The 8,935-nt window shown below is 57.7% G+C and overlaps 1 pseudogene; it reads right to left on the bottom strand.

Moving 5' to 3' along the window:
• Positions 1–799: 799 nt before the first annotated feature.
• LOC134149603 (PHD finger protein 7-like) lies at positions 800–6,079 on the bottom strand (annotated as a pseudogene).
• Between the last annotated feature and the right edge of the window lie 2,856 nt (positions 6,080–8,935).

The following is an 8,935-nucleotide window of genomic DNA, read 5'->3' as shown; positions in this document are numbered from 1 at the left end:
TAGGAAGAGTCTGGCCCCGACCTCCCTTCAGATGTTGCTGCGCTCGGAGCAGATGCCCCCTCAGCCTTCCCGTCTCCAGGCTGCACAGGCCCAGCGCGCTCAGCCTTTCCTCGCTTGCCCCTTGAGAAGGCTGCGCTGACTGTTGCTTTCTGCCAGGCCTCAGGCCCCTCATCTCCACACCACCAGCACCTTTCCAAGATGCTGATGGTGAGTGGCCTTGCAATGCCGTCAGCCAGCTCCCTCAGCACTCGTGGCTGTATCCCAGCAGCGCCCCTGTGCACTTGTGGATATCCAGTTTGCTTAAGCGATCCCTAACCACATCCTCCTCCACCGCAGGGAAGTCTGCCTTTCTCCAGACTTTCTGCCTGCTCTCCAAGGGGAAAGGGGCCTTGGTGACTCTGTGGGCAGGGAGATTGGCCAGAAAAATGGGAGGCCTCTACTCCAGCACTCGCAGTCCTTCCCTTTCCAAAGGAACCAAGGGGCCCTGCCTCCTCAGGGGCCTTCCCTCCCTCTCAGCCCACTCCACCTCCTGTGGCCAACAAGGCCAGACACAGGTGGCCAAGGCCCGCCCAGAGCATGGAAGCTCCTGGGCAAGGTCTTGCCAAGAGCCACTGACACCACAGCCCTACCCCTGCCCTCCCCCAAATCAGCCCCTGCAGAGAGGCAAAGCAGGCGCAAGCCGAGGAAAGAACGGGGCAGCACCCAGCGCAGTGGAGATGAGCCAACAGCTTTATTTTTTGGGGCTCGGAGTGCTGCTGCCATTGCTCAGGGCTGCCACACGCCCCCTCCGGCGGAGTTTTCACGGCCGCCGGTAGGGATTTTGGGAGCGGCGGGCTAGCCTGGAGCGGCTCGGCCTTCGCTCCGGCCCCGTCCCGCCCGACGGGCTGCGGGTCCGGGGAGCTGCGGAGCTGGAGGACGCCGCCGGCTCAGCCTGGCTGCTGGTGCTGGGGGCGGCCGGCTCCGGCTGCGCGCTGGAGGCTGCGAGGGGAGGCAGGAAGGTCAGCAGCACGGCCCCGGGGCTGCAGAGCCCCGAGCGGTGCCCCCGGCCCTGCCGCAGGCAGAGACCCTGCTGCAGCGCTGTGCTGAGCACCCGCTGCCAGGCCTGGCCCCAGCCCCAGCCCCAGCCTGCGGGGCCCTGGCTGCGGTGCCTCTTACCGGGGCCCAGGCCGGCACACTCGTCGCACTCCCAGCTCACGGCGGCGTTTCCCAGGCCCGAGCAGCCCCGATGGGCCCCTTGGGCAGCGCAGGACGAGCACAGCAGCAGCTCCCAGCGCCTGGCCAAGCAAACGGGTTGGTGGCGGTGGTGGCCGGGGCTGCTGGCCGTGATGCCAGCGAGGCCCCCATGGGCCGAGGGAGTGCAGCAAGGCAGTGCCCGGCACAACTCTTGTGCCAAGCACCGGCTCCCAGAGCCCTTGGGGAGACCAAGAGCCCATGCAGAGCTCCAGCAGCACCCACCACTGCTTGCAGGACCCCTCGGGCTGCAGCACTGCTGCGGGTACCCCCCCTTGCCCAGGCAGCCCCACGGCCCCCCATGCCAAAGGGCTGTCCCCTTCCCTCTGCCCCCTTCCCACCTGGGCGTCCCTCCACCTCCCTGCCCAACCTGCTGACACCAATGGGACAGCAGCCATGCTGCCCCCCGCTGCAGATCTGCCGCGTGGCTGACGTACCCACTCTGCTCTGCCTGCTCCCTGCCCCGTGGGTGAAGGCACCGGGCCGCATCGCAGCGCCTGTGCCGCTGGTACAGGTCGCGGTAGCGGCCGCCTTCCTCCCACGATGGTCCTCTGCCGCAGAAGGAAGGGAAAGTCAGGAGCCTGCCCTGGCCTGGCACAAGCCACCACGGCCTCGGGCCCCTGGGGCGGCACAGTGCCGGCACCCTTCTGCCTCGGGAGCGGGGAGCATGGGCAGCAGGGAGCCAACCTGAAGGGGATGGAGATGCCCATTTTAAACATCTCCGGGAGAAATCTCCTGCGGTTCTTGCAGAGCGGGCACCGGAAGCAGGAGAATCCGGCGTGCACGGCCTGTCCCTGCAGGAGACAAACAGGCAGCGTCAGCGGGGCACTGTGGCTGGCCCCGCCGTGCCCCTGGCGCCAGGGAAGCGCCCCCGACCTGGATGCAGCCCCGGTGGAACCAGGCCCCTTTGCAGGCCGGGCACACCATGGTGCGGTACGAGAGCTGCTCGTCCACGGGCTCCTGGCAGATGATGCACGTCGTCTCCGCAGTGGGACGTGCTGGCACTGCCTGCTCCGGACGGTGCTCCCAGCAGAACGACCTGGCGGGAGCAGGGATAGAGAGGGGCGAGGTCGGGAAGCGCGGAGACCGCGCACTCTGCCGCGGAGGGGGCGAAGAGGGGGCGAAGGAGCCCCCCGCGGCCCGATGCAGAATGCCAGGATGCTCGCTTGGCTGCTCGGCCGGCGCTGGCACAGGGCGTCGCGGCAGGGACCCCCGGTGCCGGGCTGGCTGCCCTTACCTGTAGGGCCTGAAGAATTGGGTGACGCAGCCGTGCTCGGAGGCGCAGGGCAGGTGGAAGGTGCGGCTGCAGCCCTTCTGCTGGCAGCTGATGGCAGCGCCCCGCTCGCCGCACACGAAGCAGCCCTGCGGGGAGCACGGCAGAGCCGTCGGGCACGTGCCTGCACCTCCCCGGCCAGCCCCGCTCCTCCAGCAAAGGCCCAGGGCCCTGCGCCTTGCTGCCTCCCAGCCCGCACAGCCACCTCCCATGCCAGGTCGCTCCCGGCAGCGCTGCCCAGAGCTGCTCGGAGGCACTGGTGGCTCTTGCCCGTGCCCCAGGCCAAGCTGCCCCGAGCCTCTGCATGCACAAACCTCCCCATCCCTGGCATGTCCTCACCTTCTGCGCCGCGCTCTTTATTTTCCATTTGATGTCCACGGGGAGGAATCCGCAGATGCCCTCCTCCCTGCTCCCGCGCTGGTGCAGCCAGCTGGCAGAGAACTGCAGGACACAGCAGAGCCGGAGCTCGGGAGGTGGCCGAGGCCCGGAGCGGTGCTGGGGCCGAGCTGGGGGAGCCCCCGGGCACACTCACCAGGCAGTTCTCGTGGACACACAGCCCTCTCTTCTCATGCTTCGGCCCGCAGACGTCCGCGCTGACATCTGCGCGGCGGCACAGCATGCAGGCTGCAGGGGAGAGAGCAAATGCCATGAGCACTGAGCAGCCCGCCAAGGCCTGGGGACACATCCCTGAGCAGCTGCCCTCAGGCCTTGCCCTGGCCCAGCCTCGCCAGGGGGGGATGGTCAGGGCCGGAGCTGCGGCAACGGCATGATGGGGTTTGCAGAGGATGGGGGCATGGCCGGGATGGGGGTCCCGTCGGGCGCCCGTGCCCAGCCTGGGCAGCCCAGGCTCAGGAGAGCACGGGCTCCGCAGCGGGGCACTCGGGCAGCTCCTGCCTGCCCCTGCCACCGCTCACGGACCGCTCCAACACCACCTGCGCCGGGCAGCAGGCTGCCGGGAGCCGCGGGCAGGGGCCCGGCGCCCTCACCCTTCTCCTGCGAGTCGGGGGCCTTCCTCTTCATGGCGGACACGGGCCAGTGGACAGAGCGCTTTGGAGAGTGCCGGGCACCGCAGCCCCGGGTTTTCCCTTCCACGCGCTCCTCTGCTGACCCTGCGGGAGAAGCGGGACCACAGCGAGTCTCCAGCGCGGCACCCCGAGCCGCCGGGCAGGGGCACCCCCTGGTCCCCGGGCAGCCCCGCGCCAGCCCCTGCCTCCCCTGCCCGCACCTCCGCAGGTAGCTCGGAGGTGCTGCCTCCCGACTCAGCTCCTGCCCCAGCCGCCCAGCCCTTTTCAGCCCGCCACCGGCGGCGGGTCACAGGGCCCCGCTGTGATGCAGGTGCTGGTGCGGGGGCAGCGCCAGGGCCAAATGTGGACCCAGTGTCGCGGGGGCGGTGGGTGCCGAGGCCTCGGCCAGCCTGGCAGTGGGGCCGGCAGCTCTTGCAGCCTGCGCCTCTAGTGCCCAGGCTCCCCCTGGGGCTGCCTGCGGGCCCGGGGCAGCCGCGCGAGAGCCGCACAGCAGGCAAGGCTGGAGGGCACCTCTGGAGAGCATCTAGTCCAGTGCCCCCCGGCTCAAGCGTGGTCACCGAGGGCAGGCTGTCCAGGGCCCTGGCCACACGCCTCTGGAATGTCTCCGAGCGTGGAGACTCCACGACCTCCCTGGGCAACCGGCTCCGGTGCTCTGTCACCCTCACAGTAAATAAGTTTTGCCTTATGTTCGGCCGGAGCCTCCCGTGTTTCCCTTTGGGCCCGCTGCTTCTCTGCCTGTCCCTGGGCACTGCTAGGAAGAGTCTGGCCCGGACCTCCCTTCAGATGTTGCTGCGCTCGGCGCAGATGCCCCCTCAGCCTTCCCGTCTCCAGGCTGCACAGGCCCAGCGCGCTCAGCCTTTCCTCGGATGAGAGGAGCGCCAGTGCCTTCACCGTCCTGGGAGCCCTTTGCTGGGGTGCCTCCAGCAGCTCCGTGGCTCGCTTGGCGTGGCGAGCGCAGCACTGGACACAGGTCCCTGGGGGTGGCCTCAGCAGGGCTGAGGAGAGGGCAAGATCACCTCCCTCCCTGGGGTGGCGCTTCCTACTTCCTCCTGCCGCCCCGGATACCAGTGAGCTGCCTTTGCCACCAGGGCACACTGCTGGCACTTGCTGTCCTCCAGCACTCCCAGGGCCTCTCCTGCAGAGCTGCTCTCCAGCGGGTCAGGCCTCAGCCCCTTCTGGGGCCAGGGCTTATTCCTCCACAGAGGCAGGACACTTCCCCCCATGAATCTTCAGGAAGCTCCTCTCTGCTCATCTCCACAGCGTGTCCAGGGCCCTCAGAAGGGCAGCACAAGCCTCTGCTGCCTCAGCCCCTCCTCACAATTTGTGACCATGACAGAATCACTGAATCAGTAAGGTTGGCAGGGACCTCTGGAGATCATCTAGTCCAACCTCCCTGCTCAGCAGGGTCGTATGGTACAACTGAGAAGAGGTTGTCCCCATTCCCTCGACACCCTCCTTTCTGATACTTACGCACGTTGATAAGATCCCCCTGTAGGTGCTTGAGGCCTTCCTGAAGAAAGGAGTGATATTGGCTTTCTTCCAGTCCTCATGCACCTCTCCAGTTCTCCACAAGCTTTCAAAGATGATGGAGAGCAGCCTGGCGACAACATCCGCCAGCTCCCTTGGTACTCATTGGTGCATTCCATCAGGGCGCATGGATTTGTGGAGGTCAGCTTTGCCCAGACGATCTCTAATCCTGTCCTCCTCCACTACAGGAAAGTCTGTCTTTCTCCAGACTTTCTGCCTGCTCTCCAAGGGGAAAGGGGCCTTGGTGACTCCGTGGCCAGGGAGATTGGCCAGAAAAATGGGAGGCCTCTACTCCAGCACTCGCAGTCCTTCCCTTTCCAAAGGAACCAAGGGGCCCTGCCTCCTCAGGGGCCTTCCCTCCCTCTCAGCCCACTCCACCTCCTGTGGCCAACAAGGCCAGACACAGGTGGCCAAGGCCCGCCCAGAGCATGGAAGCTCCTGGGCAAGGTCTTGCCAAGAGCCACTGACACCACAGCCCCACCCCTGCCCTCTCCCAAATCAGCCCCTGCAGAGAGGCAAAGCAGGCGCAAACCAAGGAAGAAACGGGGCAGCTCCCAGTGCAGTGGAGATGAGCTAACAGCTTTATTTTTGGGGGCTCGGAGTGCCGCTGCCATTGCTCGGGGCTGCCACACGCCCCCTCCGGCATAGGGGTGGCACAGGAGTAGCACAACAGCAGCTCCCAGGTCCTGGCCAGGCAAAAGGGTTGTTTGCGGTTGCAGCCAGGGCTGCTTGCCCTGATGCCAGCAGGCTTCCAGGGGCCGAGGGAGTGCAGCAAGGCAGTGCTGAATTCCAATGCATGCCAGATTGAATTCCAAATGAGCCTTAGCCTTCCTCATCACATCTCTGCATGCTCTGACAGCATTCTTATAATGCTCCCAAGTAGCCTGTCCATCTTCCTTTTAATGAAGGGAAAGTGAAACTCAGCCATTCAAATACGTTCGTTTTCATCAGCAGGACTGAGCATTTGCTTTAATACAGCCCTCCAGCGTTGTGATCTTACAGTCCGTAGGTTGAGGAAGTCCATGTAACTACTGGACTGCTATACACTGCCATGTAGCTTTGTTCCTACAGTGTTCCATCCTGGTGGCCAGAGAGCTGGGAGCCAGAGACAGCTGCACTAAGATGTCCTTGGACCTCACCTCTCTGTGTTCTGACTGCCCAGACCTTACTATTTCCTCTGTTCAAGCACCACCATCAGAGTCACTATACATTTTCCTAGAAATGTGTTTCTAATGTCCTCATATCCTCATAGTGAACATGTCACTGTTTTTGCCCCTGCTAAATGTTTAAGCAATGGCAAGTCATCTAGGATAGGACTAGTCCTTGCACAAACTGCAGTATCAACTCCCTACTTCCTCTCATGTTCCCTGTGGCTTGCTTATTTAGAGGATAATGCTAAAGGGGTGGAAGAAATCAATCAGAGCCCCAAACAAACCCAACAGCTCTTCTGTAACAAGCTATTAAAGGTGGGTGTCATGGTTTGGCCCTGCCACTGCAAATCATAATGAGAAACTGTGAAGACAAACATTGACATAGCAGCCCTAGGGATAAGCTTTCACTGTAGTCCATCTAAATTCCTGCACTCCTATTTCAATGTCACCATTTTCACTGAACAGTAAAAGAAACAAATCTGCGTATCTTTATGGTGCAGGGAAGCTGGAATGTAGTGCAGGAAGGGGATCATACAGCCCAGACAGTTTGTGCCAATCCTTCCGGATTTCTGCTCACAACCAGGCATCTTGTCTCCAGGAAATAAAAGCAGCATTTTCCAAGCCTGCCAGCTATCCCTGATATCCAGATTTTAATACCCAGTGGATTCACATAATTTTAAACCTTTGGAAATATTTATTAGGGGTGCTTTTAAGATAAAGTAGTGCTCACATTCCAGTGTTAATATTCTGTTTTACATCAGTTCTCATACATCTCTCTTCTCATCCTAGCGCTTGAGTACTTTCCGGTCGTGAATTAAGTAACATGACTAACATCTGTCATGCATGGCTTGTTCTTCCTCTTTTATGATATAAAGGACTCCAAAGATCTAAGTAGCAAATCTCTCTTTCTATTAGGCTTTTATTATTCTTTTTTCCCCAGGAGACGTCTTCCTGGCAGCTTAGAATATTAGCCATCTAAATCAGAGCTATAGAATTTTTCCTTTAGTCCAGCCTTCTGCAGTGTGAAGGCATGCATGCATGCCCATATATATGTACTAGGTGAGTATATTCTGGATCAGGTCCCTATCTTGTCAGACAAGGTTTGATGTGTTCAGGCACCTAACTATAATCAATGACAGATGTCTAAGTATTTTGGAATAACCTTGTCTGCCATTTTGGGTGCTTGGATACCTTTTAAGAAGTGGCCCTAAGTGATTTATCCAGAAGTCTATAGCTCAGTCATGCAATTAATCCAGTTCTTCTAAGTTTTGGTCCAGTGCTCTAACTTCTAAGACCATCTTTCTCCCTGATAATACAGATAGCAGAAAAAAGCTGTTTAAAGGATGGAGCAATTGGATAAGGAGAACAGATTAGCAAGTGCAGTGGAGACTCAGGCAGTGTAAATTTCAAATAGCTTCAAAAATCATTAGGCTAACAGTATATAAATGTTATAAAAGCAGTCGATCTGCACATCGCTCACAAATTCACTACCACTGGTCAACTGCAGTCCCAGAGACGCTGGTATTATGAGCCCTAATGCATTGTATTTAATGCTGCTGTGGGGCAAGATGTACTAATTACATGTAAGTTTTCCAAGATTTCTGTCGGGAGTATTTCACAGAAAAGATAATTGTTCTTCAGGGGGTTTCAGCACTCATTTATTTAATTATACTAGAGTTTTCATATATATTGTGAAAATGCAAGCAGAAAGAAAACTATTAGCCAGATATACAGTATGCTGGGGAAAAGGGGAGCAGACGGAGAGTTGAAGAGGAGGCATCGACAGTGATGATGCCTCCTTGTACCCTGGGAGCTTCTGAGCTTAGAACAAAGTCACAACAGATAGCTAGTAGGAAGCTAAATGGACATCAGCCACCAACCTTGACTCAGGGTTACCTGTATTAAAACTAATGTCGCATGATAGAGATCAGAAAATACTGATTTCTGCAGAACTTCTCACAGACAAGCACTTCCCAAAATGGTATTCCTTTTTGTATTGCTACCGTAAAAATTAGTCTTAAATTGTATGTGTCTGTAATCTCCTAGGAAAGGGCTAGTCTGTTAAATGTTTCACTTTGATACTCTTTAAGAAGTATTTTAATGTTGTCAAGGCATCTTGATTCTACCATCTCAAAACAACAGTCTTGGGCTTTTAATTTTTTGTCTTGAAATAACCTTTTGAAAAGTTTTCTTCATTTTACACTGAAAATATAAAAAAGAGGAGGTCAAAGGGAGGATAAAGCATTTTGACTCACCTGAAGGAAAGATTTGTTATGACTTGATTCAAAAGCACTTTCTCTTATTCATAAATTTCACAAATTTGATTTTTCATGAGGAATCTTGAAGAAAGCTGGGAAATACTTTGAAATCACAAAAATTCTCACGAGCTGGGAAAAATATCCTAATCCTCCCTGTAAAACACTGAAGAAACAAAAACACCTTGACAGGCAGTCTTTAGTCAAGGGTAACAGAAGTGATTGCTGCTGTCTCTTGCTGTTTCAGAAATAATATGCAAGAAACTGGTGGCTGCCAATGAGGAACAGCTGTTCATTAAGAGTCCCAGGCAAATTGATGGCATTAAAAGCTGTTTTCTGCCAAACGTGAGGGCAATGCACCTCAGAAACACCTTTCATACCATGTTGGCAGCTTTTATATTTTCAAAAGGCAGTATGTGTGCCAATTGCACGGAGCTCAGAAAAACAGTCAATGCTTCCTTGACACACCAGTGC

Source organism: Rhea pennata, chromosome 20 (genome assembly GCF_028389875.1).
Source record: "Rhea pennata isolate bPtePen1 chromosome 20, bPtePen1.pri, whole genome shotgun sequence".
In the NCBI taxonomy this organism is placed as follows: Eukaryota; Metazoa; Chordata; class Aves; order Rheiformes; family Rheidae; genus Rhea; species Rhea pennata.
The sequence above is the reverse complement of the archived record's forward strand: the minus strand, read 5'-3'. Positions and strand labels throughout refer to the sequence as shown.